We start from the raw sequence: 12,511 nt of genomic DNA, 5'->3' as shown, positions 1-12,511 counted from the left end.
AACCACTGGACTACCGGGCTGCCCTGGCCCGCAGGATAATTTAATATTTATAATAAGGTGCAATTCGTTGAGTATCCACTAGGGGACACTGTTTTGACCAGAGAAGAAAACAGCAGCCTCAGTCTGTCACTGAGACAGACACATGACAGCAGACAGACAGACTCTATCAATAGCACTCTCACATTTTCTCATTTAATAACATTCTCCTTAGTTTGTAAGGTGTAGGCAGGGATTACATTTAGATTTTATATGCACGTGTAAATGGTTGAAAACTTCCTTTCTTTATAAATCTTGTTTAATCATAAAGTGCATGACTATAGTTTTCAATAGCAATTACTTGTTAAAGTTTATACAATCAATGAGATCATTTGCAATGCATATATGTGAATGATAAAAGTAAATTGCACATTTGTTGAAGGAAATGGTGCTTCATGAAATGTTTAGTAAAAGATACGTTCATTAAATTTCAACATTTTCCAAATGTTCTTGTGCTTCTTTATACCAAAGCAAAGGAAAACCATATTGTTTTGGTTGTTTATAGCAAAGTGTGGTATCCTTTTAATTATCCAGCCCATTTGACATCTACCAAGGCCGTATGTGGCCCACCATGTGAAATGAGTTTGACACCAGTGATGTTCATTCATTCATCTTCCGAGCCGCTTGATCCTCACTAGGGTCACGGGGGGTGCTGGAGCCTATCCCAGCTGTCTTCGGGCATTAGGCGGGGGACACCCTGAATTGGTTGCCAGCCAATCGCAGGGCACACAGAAACGAACAACCACTCGCACTCACACTCACACCTAGGGACAATTTAGAGTGTTCAATCAGCCTGCTACGCATGTTTTTGGAATGTGGGAGGAACATGCAAACTCCACACAGGGAGGTCAGAGCTGGAATCGAACCCGGTACCTTTGCACTGTGAAGCTGACGTGCTAACCACTGGACTACCGGGCCGCCCTCACCAGTGATGTATAGTAAGGTATTTTTAGCCGAAAAAAAACATGTACAGAAAAAAATGACCATGTAAAGTAAGGCATTTTTAGCCCCCCAAAAAACGACCATGTATATATAGTAAGGCATTTTTGGCCGAAAAAAAAAACGACCATGTAGAGTAAGGCGTTTTTAGCTGAAAAAAACGACTACGTATAGTAAGGCGTTTTTCGACGAAAAAAACTACCATGTGTAGTCAGGCGTTTTTAGATGAAAAAAAAAACTACCATGGATATATAGCACACCGTTTTTAGCTGAAAAAAAAGACCATGTAAAGTAAGGCATTTTTAGCCCCCCCAAAAACGACTATGTATAGTAAGGCATTTTTGGACGAAAAAAAAAAAAACGACCATGTATAGTAAGGCGTTTTTAGCCAAAAAAAAACGACCATGTATAGCACGGCGTTTTTAGCCGAGAAAAAATGACCATGTATAGGAAGGTGTTTTTAACTGAAAAAAACAACTATGTATAGTAAGGCGTTTTTAGCGGAAAAAAAACGACCATGTACTGTACAGTAAGGCGTTTTAACCCGAAAAAACTACCATGTATGGTAAGGCATTTTTTGCCGAAAAAAAAGACCCTGTGTAGTAAGGCGTTTTTAGCCGAAAAAAAAGACCATGTGTAGTAAGGCGTTTTTAGCGGGGAAAAAGGGACCATAAATACTATGGCATTTTTCCCCGCTAAAAACGCCTTACTATACATGGTCCAAGCCCCAAGCAATAAAACCAAGAACAAAGTCATGCTGAGTCGAATGCCAAAGAATACAAGTGAGTTTTGAGGAGGGTTTTGAAGATGGGCAGCGAGGAGGCTTGCCGAATGTTCAGTGGGACGTCATTCCAGAGAGAGGGACCAGCAACAGAAAATGCTCCCCTCTGAGCCTCAGTTTAGTTCTTGGTACTTCTAATAATGTCTAATCCACAGACCTGAGTCGCCGGGCAGGTGTGTAGGGGCGGATGAGCTCAGAGAGGTAAGGTGGCGCGAGATTATTCAGAGATTTGAAAACAAAGAGGAGGATCTTGAAAATAACTCTAAAATGAATGGTAGAGCCAGTGAAGGGATGCCAGAGTAGGAGTTATATGCTCCCTCTTACGAGTACCAGTCAAGAGGCGAGCAGCGGCATTCTGGACCAGCTGAAGGCGCTTAATGGAGGACTGGCTGACTCCAAAGTAAAGGGCATTGCAGTAATCGAGCCGGGATGTGACAAAGACATGAATTACTGTCTCAAAGTATTCATGTGAGAGGAGAGGTTTTATTTTGGCCAGCTGTCTGAGGTGAAAGAAGCTGGATTTAACAACGGCACCAATTTGCCAATCGAGTTTTAAATCACTGTCCAATTTAAGGCCCATGTTTGAGACTGTTGACTTAAGATAAGGAGACAGGGGGCCCAAGTCTACAGGATGGAATGTACAAGGGCCACTGGGACCAAACAATATCACCTCTGTCTTCTTTTCATTGAATTTCAAGAAATTTTGTGCCATCCAGGTTTTGATTTCTTCCAGACAGTATAGGAGTGCCCTTAATGAGAAGGCGTCTTTCTTGCTCAGTGGGACATAGATCTGGCAGTCATCTGCATAGCAGTGGAAGGGAATACCATGTTTCCTTAAGATGGAACCAAATGGGAGCAGATACAGCGAGAACAGCAGAGGCCCCAGAATTGAGCCCTGTGGAACACCACATGACAGGGGAGCAGTGCGGGAGCAACTGCACTAAAACATTAATTCATAAATGTATATCACATGCTTTTTTTGTTTTTTCAGTATAAATAACACGTACCCTGACTGTTGTACTGTTTGAATAAAAACACTTCATTCAAGCGTTAGGGAGTGCTAGGGGTTACGATGGAGGGGTGTTGCAAATCACGAATCAAGTGGTATGATAGCATTGTTTTATACATGTCCTCGGCTAGGCCTCAGCTTCAAAATAAGTCCTTGGCCTTGGCCTTGGCCTCGGGTTGCCTGTCCTTGGACCGACAACACTGTCACCCAGCCGCTAATGTATTCAGTGAGGAGCGGCGGTACGTGTCGGAGACAAAGCTCACATCCAATCTGATTAGTGCAAAGGTCCCCGACAAGCACAGCCCCCGCCCCTATCCTTGACGTGATGAATGTATTCGAGCTGGAAAAACTCCAAAAAAAAGAATTGTGTGAAAGTAGATTGAAATGCCGCTAAACAACAAAAACCCATGTTTTTGTTGAAGACAAAGAGCACTCCAATTTAAAATGGAAATACGGCATAACAGAAAACATAAAGGGAAAATAAAAGAGTTTTTTGTAATATTCGTGTGTTGGATGTGCAATCCAAGTCCTGAAAGTGAATCGGCAAAATGTGGCTTTGCTAGCCCACATGCGAGGGGCACCATTACTGAGAAGCAAAATGTGGAATTTGTGTAGTGTGTGCCTTTAAGGGGCGTGGCCTGGCGAGTGATGTCATGAGCTCAAACACGGTTTGCCACACAGTTAGTCCTGTCTTTGCATCTGCTCCTTTCGACTTATGAGGCCAAAAATGGCCGAAAGATTCTCAATCACGTATCTGAAGCTCGCTTGTAACATCGGCCACGCAACAGCTCACGCTGGAAAAAGTTGCACGGTCAGGCACGCATAAGTCAAGGTAGCACCGGACAACGGATGCTCAGAAGGGTTTGCCGGAGGTAACGGAGGTCCGCCTTTCCCGTCCTTTGCCGATTTTCCCGAGCGGTCGCGAGAAGTGAAGTGGCGCCTGGAATGACGGAGAGGACAGGGGAAGACAAATTGAGGGAGCGAAATAAATATCTATTTAAAAATAGCCTCTCAGCGCGGAGAGATTTGAAGATATGATCCTTAAAGGCTGCTGCGAGTGAGGCCGCGAGACGGGAAGGGCTGTCGACGGTGAAATATGGAGGGCGCGTATATCCCCTGACAGCCTTTGGCTTTTCCTGATATCGCCGCTGCCACAAGCTCACTGCAGTGATCCATAGACTCTTTGTGGAGACTTGTGACATAAATGCTGAGGGCGAGATGCTGAAGATCCCCAACGCTCAGCGAACACTCCCCCGCCCCCTCCGCATCATCCGGGGTAGGGGGGAATTTTTCTGCCTCCGACACACGGATGCAGCGGCAAGGGGGCCGAGTAGACCGACTCGTCCTTGTCCCTTTTCAATTTGACAAGGCAAAGCAGCCTTGGGGGACTTTCGGGTCTATTTTCAAATTGACCATTTATAATCAGTTTTCTAAAAGGAGAAAGTGTTGTCGCGGAAGGGTGCGAGGGCGATGGTACGGCAGCGTGTTGTCACCGGCGTCAGCGGGTAAGACGAATGAAAAACAGATGCATGAAAGCATAGAGGGGAAGTGAGTGACCTCTTCAAAAGAGAAAAGATGGGGAAATGAAAGGAAATGTACAGTATATCCTCAAGCGAATAAATATGCACAAGCCTCTCTTGTAAAATTATGCACCACCTACCCGTGAACTCACACGGGCACAGGAAGTCGCCTTCAATTTGACAAGGAAGCTTTTTTTTGTTGTTGTTGTCCCCAACACCTGCAAGGTCACGCAAGTTTAGGCACCATCGCCCTGCTACGGTGTCGCATTTGCGGCATCTCAACCGAAGCTGAGGAAGAGAGCAAATGTTGAGCTTGTGCCAATTTTTTTTTACACTGCATGGGCAATGTTAAAGATGCAGGGGGGCGGGGGGCACAATGTTTCATCGGTGTTACTAGGGTAACACATAGGATCACGGCCTTCCTACCCCTGTATGGAAAAAAAATTAAAATATATTCATTCATTCATTTGCCGAAACACTTTATCCACACTAGGGTGGCGGTGGTGCCAGAGCCTATCGCAGCTGTCTTCGGGCAGTAGGCGGGGGACACCCTGAACCGGTTGCCAGCCAATCGCAGGGCACACATTGACAACCATCCGTGCTCATACTCACACCAAGGGACAATTTTTAGTGTTCAATCAGCCTGCCATGCACATATTTGGAATGTGGGAGGAAAATACCCGGAGAAAACCCACACAGGCATGGGCAGAACATGCAAACTCCACACAGGAAGGCCGGGGCGGGAATTGAACCCACGACCTCTGCACTGCGAAGTCGACGAGCTAACCGCTTGCCCACCGGGCCGCCCCAAATTTATTGATATTGCCCTTAACTGGGCCCGGTAGTCCAGTGGTTAGCACGTCGGCTTCACAGTGCAGAGGTACCGGGTTCGATTCCAGCTCCGGCCTCCCTGTGTGGAGTTTGCATGTTCTCCCCGGGCCTGCGTGGGTTTTCTCCGGGTGCTCCGGTTTCCTCCCACATTCCAAAAACATGCGTGGCAGGCTGATTGAACACTCTAAATTGTCCCTAGGTGTGAATGTGAGTGTGAGTGCGGATGGTTGTTCGCCTCTGTGTGTCCTGCGATTGACTGGCAACCGATTCAGGGTGTCCCCCGCCTACTGCCCGGAGACAGCTGGGATAGGCTCCAGCACCCCCCGCGACCCTAGTGAGGATCAAGCGGTTAGGAAGATGAATGAATGAATGAATGCCCTTAACTGCAAAAACTCTCAACGGTCTTCACGTGCGCCCAGACAAAGACCACATCATCCTTTGTGACCTCTGCCCTTTGCATCACTTGCGTACTCTCGCCAAAAACACTCTTCTTTGAAAAATAAAACAATATAACACTGACTATGACCTTTAAGATTTGGCCCCGCTGGGAATTTCCACGTCATGCGATGTATACATCCGGTGTCACCTCCGCACCGGCCGCCGCCCTCACCAGATGAATTCCCCCCCCCCCCCCCCCCCCCCCCGCGATTTGGCCATCAAGCGGCGAGCCCGTCAAATGGCGCAGGCAGCGACTCATTGACATTCCCCAGGGCGGAGCTACCACTTTTTTGCTCATGCAGTCACGCCGAGCCGGGGCCTTTCGCCGCGGATGAGAGGCCGCGGGCCCCGTTTGCATAACGTCGCTCGATTTGGAGAGCGCCGCTTGAGCGGCTGCTCAGCGGCCCGTGGCCCGCTGGCATTTGAGCGGAGGACGTTGGGGCGGAGATTGCCTGGGGTGTCAGAGCGGCTCGGAAGACGGCAGCTGGAGGTCGTTTGTCCGGCGCATTGATACACCGTGAATGCCCCCAACCCGCGCCACTTTTCGTTCTCTTGAAGCATTGATCCAAGACCATTCCACAATGCGCGTGCCACACTGGGGGGAATTGGGAACGCGGGTGTCAATACGGCATAGCTTTTAAACAAGCAGATTTTCAATCAGGATGCCGCAGAGCGCTAATCAAAATACACATTGTGCTTTGGCGGTCATTTGGAGTTACTCATTTAGTTCTCGTGGCGGCGGGGGAGGGGGGGAGGGGTATAAACGTGAGAGCATAGGGACTGGACTATGAGTCAATACAAGCGAAAGGCTGACTGGGTGCGTTGACGAGGCGGGTGGGGGTCCTACTCCTACATGGCATCCCTAAATGCTCACCGAGGCAGATTTCCCACGACTTTTAGCATCTCCCCCTGGCTGTGAATCACCATGATAGCGTCTGTTTTTTTTTTTTTTTAACTTGGCCATCAAAAGCGGGGCTGTGTTTGTAGAAAGGAGGGTCGGGGGGGTCGGGTTCGAGTGGGTTAATTACAATCACAATGGGGGCGGCCCTAAAAAAAAATTTTTTTTTTAAAGAAAAAAAAAAGGGAGAGTGCCATGGCAGGGGTTGAGCCGCTCTCATTTATTTCAATACGGTCAATTGATTCCTCTGTCCTCTGGTGCCATTTGCATCGCATCCATTTAGCATTTGTCGGCCCACTCTCCTCCCACGCTTTGACGCCTCCACCCCGCACATATGCGGAGGACACGGCAACATCAGTGGGTGCGCACCGGGCTTGTGGGAAATGACAAACATTTTTGCTGGCGATACGAAGACCGGTTATTAGGCCTAACTCAAGTGTGGATTGTGACTGAGCCCGGACTTGACGAATGACTTGCTGAACCAACGAACAAATCAAGTCACGGACATCGTGAGGCTTTTGTGAAGCTTTGATTTTGACGTTTCCCACTTGCAACGCGTTGGCGGCAACTGGCTTGACTTTCTTCATTCATTCATTCATCTTCCAAGCCACTTGATCCTCACTAGGGTCGCGGGGGGTGCTGGAGCCAATCCCAGCTGTCTCCGGGCAGTAGGCGGGGGACACCCTGAATTGGTTGCCAGCCAATCGCAGGGCACACAGAAACGAACAACCATTCGCACTCACACTCATACCTAGGGACAATTGAGTGTTCAATCAGCCTGCCACGCATGTTTTTGGAATGTGGGAGGAAACCGGAGCACCCGGAGAAAACCCACGCAGGTCGGGGAGAACATGCAAACTCCACACAGGGAGGCCGGAGCTGGAATCGAACCCGGTACCTCTGCACTGTGAAGCCGACGTGCTAACCACTGGGCTACCGGGCCGCCTGGCTTGACTTTCTTCGCAAATGAAATGGAATAAACAAATAAATGCGGTCCCGGTAATGTAATTGTGAAGGCGGCCATGTCCAGTCAAAACACAGTATCCTGATTAATATTGTGTTCGTGGAGTAAGAATGAAGTTCCGCGTTATGATATGTGACTTATTTCCAGCTTTGTGAAAAATACTTGTGTGCCCACCTCCCTGCCACAGACACACTCAGAGTGTTAAACACCCTGCATTGCAACTCCATCATCAGTTCGCGCCAGTTAGCAAAAGCCATTAGTGAGATGAGTGACGAGCAGGCGCGGTAGCCGGGCGCCCGCGTGACAATCGGCCTTTGCGGCCTCCACCTTGACACACAAGCGGGCCCGGCGCAATTCCAGCATGCTAACATGTGAGCTGTCAAATGGAGTTAGCGGCAGTTGATGTGGAAGCCGTGACCATCCATTAACTGGACCTCATTTGCAAATAAGTGCCACGAGATGTTCCGGTGCGCCACCACCTGGCGCTTTTTATATTGCACTCGGCTACATTTGAGTTGAAACGCAGATGTAGAGAGCAACATTTCACACCTCAGACTTGATTAAGGGCGGCCTGGTAGTCCAGTGGTTAGCACGTTGGCCTCACAGTGCAGAGGTACCGGGTTCGATTCCAGCTCCGGCCTCCCTGTGTGGAGTTTGCATGTTCGTTGCGTGGGTTTTCTCCGGGTGCTCCGGTTTCCTCCCACGTTCCAAAAACGTGCATAGCAGGCTGTTTGGATGCTCTAAATTGTCCCAAGGTGTGAGTGTGGGTGCGGATGGTTGTTCATCTCTGTGTGCCCTGCGATTGGCTGGCAACTGGTTCAGGGTGTCCCCCGCCTACTGCCCGGAGACAGCTGGGATAGGCTCCAGCACCCCCCGCGACCCTAGTGAGGATCAAGCGGTTCGGAAAATGGATGAATGGGACTTGATTAACTCATTCATTTATTCATTCAATTTCAGATCTGCTTGATCCTGACAAAGGTCGCGGAGGGTGCGAGAGCCTTTCCCAGCTGTCTTCAGGCAGTAGGCGAGGGACACCCTGAACTTGTTGCCAGACAATCGCAGGACACACAGAGGCGAACAACCATCTGCACTAACACTCACACCTAGGGACGATTTAGAGTGTTCAATCAGCCTGCCACGCATGTTTTTGGAACGTGGGAGGAAACCGGAGTACCCGGAGAAAAGCCACGCAGGCCCGGGGAGAATATGCAAACTCCACACAGGGAGGCCGGAGCTGGGATTGAACCGAGTACTTCTGCACTGTAAGGTCGACGCGCTAACTACTGGACCACCGGGCCACCCTCAATTTATTCCGTTTTTGTTTGACCCAATCAAATGACGCAGCATTATTGCTAGAATTCAGAAACCGCGATACCCCGCGAGAGTGGCTGCCTTTCCAGCAGCTTCTTCTACTTCTTCCTTTCATAACTTTGCTGCTGTGACTTGACAATTTCTCCATTGCGAGACTAATAAAGGATTTCCTATCTTATTTAAAATACCGTTACATCCCAACTAAAATCAGTGAGAGAGGGGAGGCACCCAAGTAAAACGGCTCTAAGGAGGAGGGGTCACTATTCTTTCATTTCTTGGGTAAAGTCTTATGCTAAGACGATTAGCATTTCGTGTTAACACCGGCGAAAAGCCCCACAAGGAATAAGGGACTCCCCGTGAATGTGAACCCGTTTATGTTTAGCAAACACTTAAGCGGTTCTCGGCAGAGGCCCCTTGACTCGTCCAAGACAATTAGCGCTCTCCCACGGATCAACAGTTGGCGGCGTCGGGAGCAGAGGGCCCTCCCGCTGCGGGCGTGCACGTGAGAAAGCACTTCTGATTTCTATTAAGTGCTGGAGATTAAAAAGCCGTCTCGTAGGTCGGGTCGTGCCGGTGTTCATTTGAATGCATTAGCGGGGTCCGAGGCAAGATAATTCTCTCATTAGCACCACTCAAACCCTGAATGACAACACGGGTGAGAAGGGGAGCATGTCGTACAACACTTAGAGTTAATTAGGCCGCCACTTCTCGGCTACTTGCGCCGGCGCTGCCGCATTCCCCGACATGGACAACGGACAGCGCGGCTCCGGCTACAATAATCGAGTCATTCCCCGCAAAATGACTTATTTGACTTTTCTTTTTTTTTTTTTTTTTGCTTCCGTGGGACCTATCCCACATAAGAAAAAAAATTACCTAATCCTGATGTTTATGTTCTGTCTGAAACACACTACTGTGCTACAAGATGTCACCAAAGGCCTGCCTATTCGGAAAGTAGTCCACGGAGGCAGTTGTGAACATTTTTAAGTGGGGGTCAATGATGTAACATAAGGGAACCTGGCTAGCTCGCTAATATACAATACAATTCAATACCTATGAAAGAGAAAAATGAGTCTTTGCTGCCAGCACCTAAAATTGTTCAGAACTGCCAAAAATGTGTCACAGAATCTCCATAATTTTGCTTACAACCCAGGCTAAAGTGAGCCCTTCTCCAACACATAAAGTGTGTCGCTCATTCGAGATGTATCACTCAACATACAGCGGTACCTCTTCTTACGAACGTCTCTTTGTTTTTTTGACATTATGCACAACTCTAATTTATTGTGCAATAGTCGAATTCATTCATTCATTCATCTTCCGAACCGCTTGATCCTCACTAGGGTCGCGGGGGGTGCTGGAGCCTATCCCAGCCGTCTCCGGGCAGTAGGCGGGGGACACCCTGAATCGGTTGCCAACCAATCGCAGGGCACACAGAGACGAACAACCATCCACGCTCACACTCACACCTAGGGACAATTTAGAGTGTTCAATCAGCCTGCCATGCATATTTTTGGAATTTGGGAGGAAACCGTAGTACCCGGAGGAAACCCACGCAGGGAGGCCGGAGCTGGAATCGAACCCGGTACCTCTGCACTGTGAAGCCGACGTGCTAACCACTGGACTACCGGGCCGCCGCAATAGTCGAATTGTAACATGTATTTGTTTCATATTTTGATGCATTTTTTTAATGCTTTAGAAAATATTTATATCTGGATTTTAGAGGGTGGAGGTGGGCGGGCTTGGAACGAATTAGCGCATTTACATGGAAAATGCATCTCGGCTTACAAAATGTTCTACTTAAGAAATTTCTTCCAGAATCAAAGAGGGGGGCGGGCTTGGAACGAATTAGGGCATTTACATGGAAAATGCATCTCGGTTTACAAAATTTTCTACTTAAGAAATTTCTTCCAGAATCAAGGAGGGTGCGGGCTTGGAACGAATTAGGGCATTTACATGGAAAATATGTCTCGGTTTACAAAATTTTCTACTTAAGAAATTTCCTCCAGAAACAATTAATTGTATAGGTTTCGAGGTTTTCACTCATTCCTATATTGCTTTGTGCAGCTTTAAAACGGGTTTTTGAAGCTGTTATTTTCCAACCCAAATGGCGGCTGGACAAAAACACAATTGAACAAGAATGACAAGCTCGCTATAACGAGTCTGCCACATATCTGCCTCTGTTCTTGACATTATCACAAAAGATAAGACGTCGCTCCCGAGCTAGTTTTCCGAGGAGATTTGAAGCAGATGATTTTTTTTCCTCTACCAACATTGTGTGTGAATATTGGGAGCACGAGGTTATGCACACGTCATTAGTCGCTCCGATTCCGCTCTGATAACTACAAAAATCGCAGTTTCTATTGTTATGAAGGTCCTATAAATTGGTCTCTTTTCCCTTTTGCGGGCTCCTGTTCGTTTACGCTTCCCTTGTCATTGTTCCCACGAGACTGCGCTCGGTTCATTTGCCCACACACACACACACACACACACACAGGTAGTGGTGGGGGATGTGCACACTACTTGAATACAAATTCCTGCACCTCCCTCGGCCAAGCTTGAATATTCTAGGGGGCTTTCAATTTTTCAGGCAGGTCTGCGACCCCCCCCCCCCCCCACACCCCTTCCTTTCCCTCCTCAGTGGTGCCATCACACTGAAGAATTTCGTTCGCCGGGGTCATCGGCGTTCCCAAAGGGGCCGGGGGTGGGAGTGGGGGAGTGGGGGGGGGGCGTTTGACTGAAAAAGGAAACTATTTGAGTTGTCTTTCTATTCGGCGTGGCTCTGTCATAAATTCCGTTTCCTGTCTTCCAGGCAGAAGCCCACTTATACCCCCCCACCCCCACCCCAACCCACCCACTCTGTCTGTAAGCGTTTTTCATAACTCTGATGTCACGCTTGCGACATCCAAACACAGCTCAGAAGACTTGGAAAAGGAGAGCAAACATTTCCGTGTTCTTTTTGCGCTGGCGTGAATTCTCTGTGAAAGTAGGTCAACGGGATTGTCAAAGTTTTCTTTCTCTCTTGCCTCCACTCAATAGCAAATGAGCAATTGGATTGAGATTCGGGGGAAGGGAGTGGCCGCCGTTTCCTCATCTTGAAATGGAACCAACAATCTAATTAGAGATTCCTAATGGGAACGTGAAAATTAGGCTAATCGGTAAATAGCAAAAGGTAATTATTTGCCACCGGTTGGCACGTGGTGGAGCGAGAGGAAAAAAAAAGGGAATTTTGAGTTCACAATTCCCCGCTAAATTATTAAACTCATTTAGAATAACTCAATAAATCCTGAAATATTTCCCCATGCTTGTCCAATACAAATGGCCTTGCCTTAGTAATTTGCCAGAATGTTCCTTGGGGTAAATCTCCGCCCGCAGTGGATGTGATTGAATGTTACAATTAAACGTACTAATTCATTGTCAAAAGCAACTTATCTGCTCGCGTGATATATCTGCCGCTTAATTGGAAAGCACATTTAGAAATGGTTTTCTCTTTGAATCTAATCACAACGAATTGGCTCCAAGTCATAAAATAAAGTGCGATATTTTGAAGTTTGGCTGCAGGAGTGAATGATTTCGCCGCTAATTGATATTTCCCGACGAGTGCCAGTCGTTCGGCGCGACGACGGCGAGACAAGCGGACGCGTGTTTACAAAAGGAACAATCCTCCTCCTCAGACTCCAACGGGGCCTCGGATATTCAAATGCGCGCTTTTCACTTTGGAGCCCTCAGCAGCCCCGCAAAGAAGTTGGATTATTCAAGGCTTCACAATAGCGCTGCGTTCATCATAAGA

The 12,511-nt window shown here is 47.9% G+C and overlaps 1 protein-coding gene and 1 long non-coding RNA gene across 2 annotated transcripts in view; one reads left to right on the top strand and one right to left on the bottom strand.

Annotated features, from left to right (window-relative positions):
• Positions 1 to 12,511, bottom strand: part of gba3 (glucosidase, beta, acid 3) — a 33,410-nt gene that overhangs the window by 15,324 nt on the left and 5,575 nt on the right. The gene's annotated exons all lie outside the window — the stretch shown is intronic.
• Positions 1 to 12,511, top strand: part of LOC127609153 (uncharacterized) — an 83,573-nt gene that overhangs the window by 68,455 nt on the left and 2,607 nt on the right. The window lies entirely within an intron of this gene.

The sequence above is a fragment of the Hippocampus zosterae genome, chromosome 1 (genome assembly GCF_025434085.1).
Source record: "Hippocampus zosterae strain Florida chromosome 1, ASM2543408v3, whole genome shotgun sequence".
NCBI lineage: Eukaryota > Metazoa > Chordata > Actinopteri > Syngnathiformes > Syngnathidae > Hippocampus > Hippocampus zosterae.
This window is presented reverse-complemented; position numbering and strand designations above follow the sequence as displayed.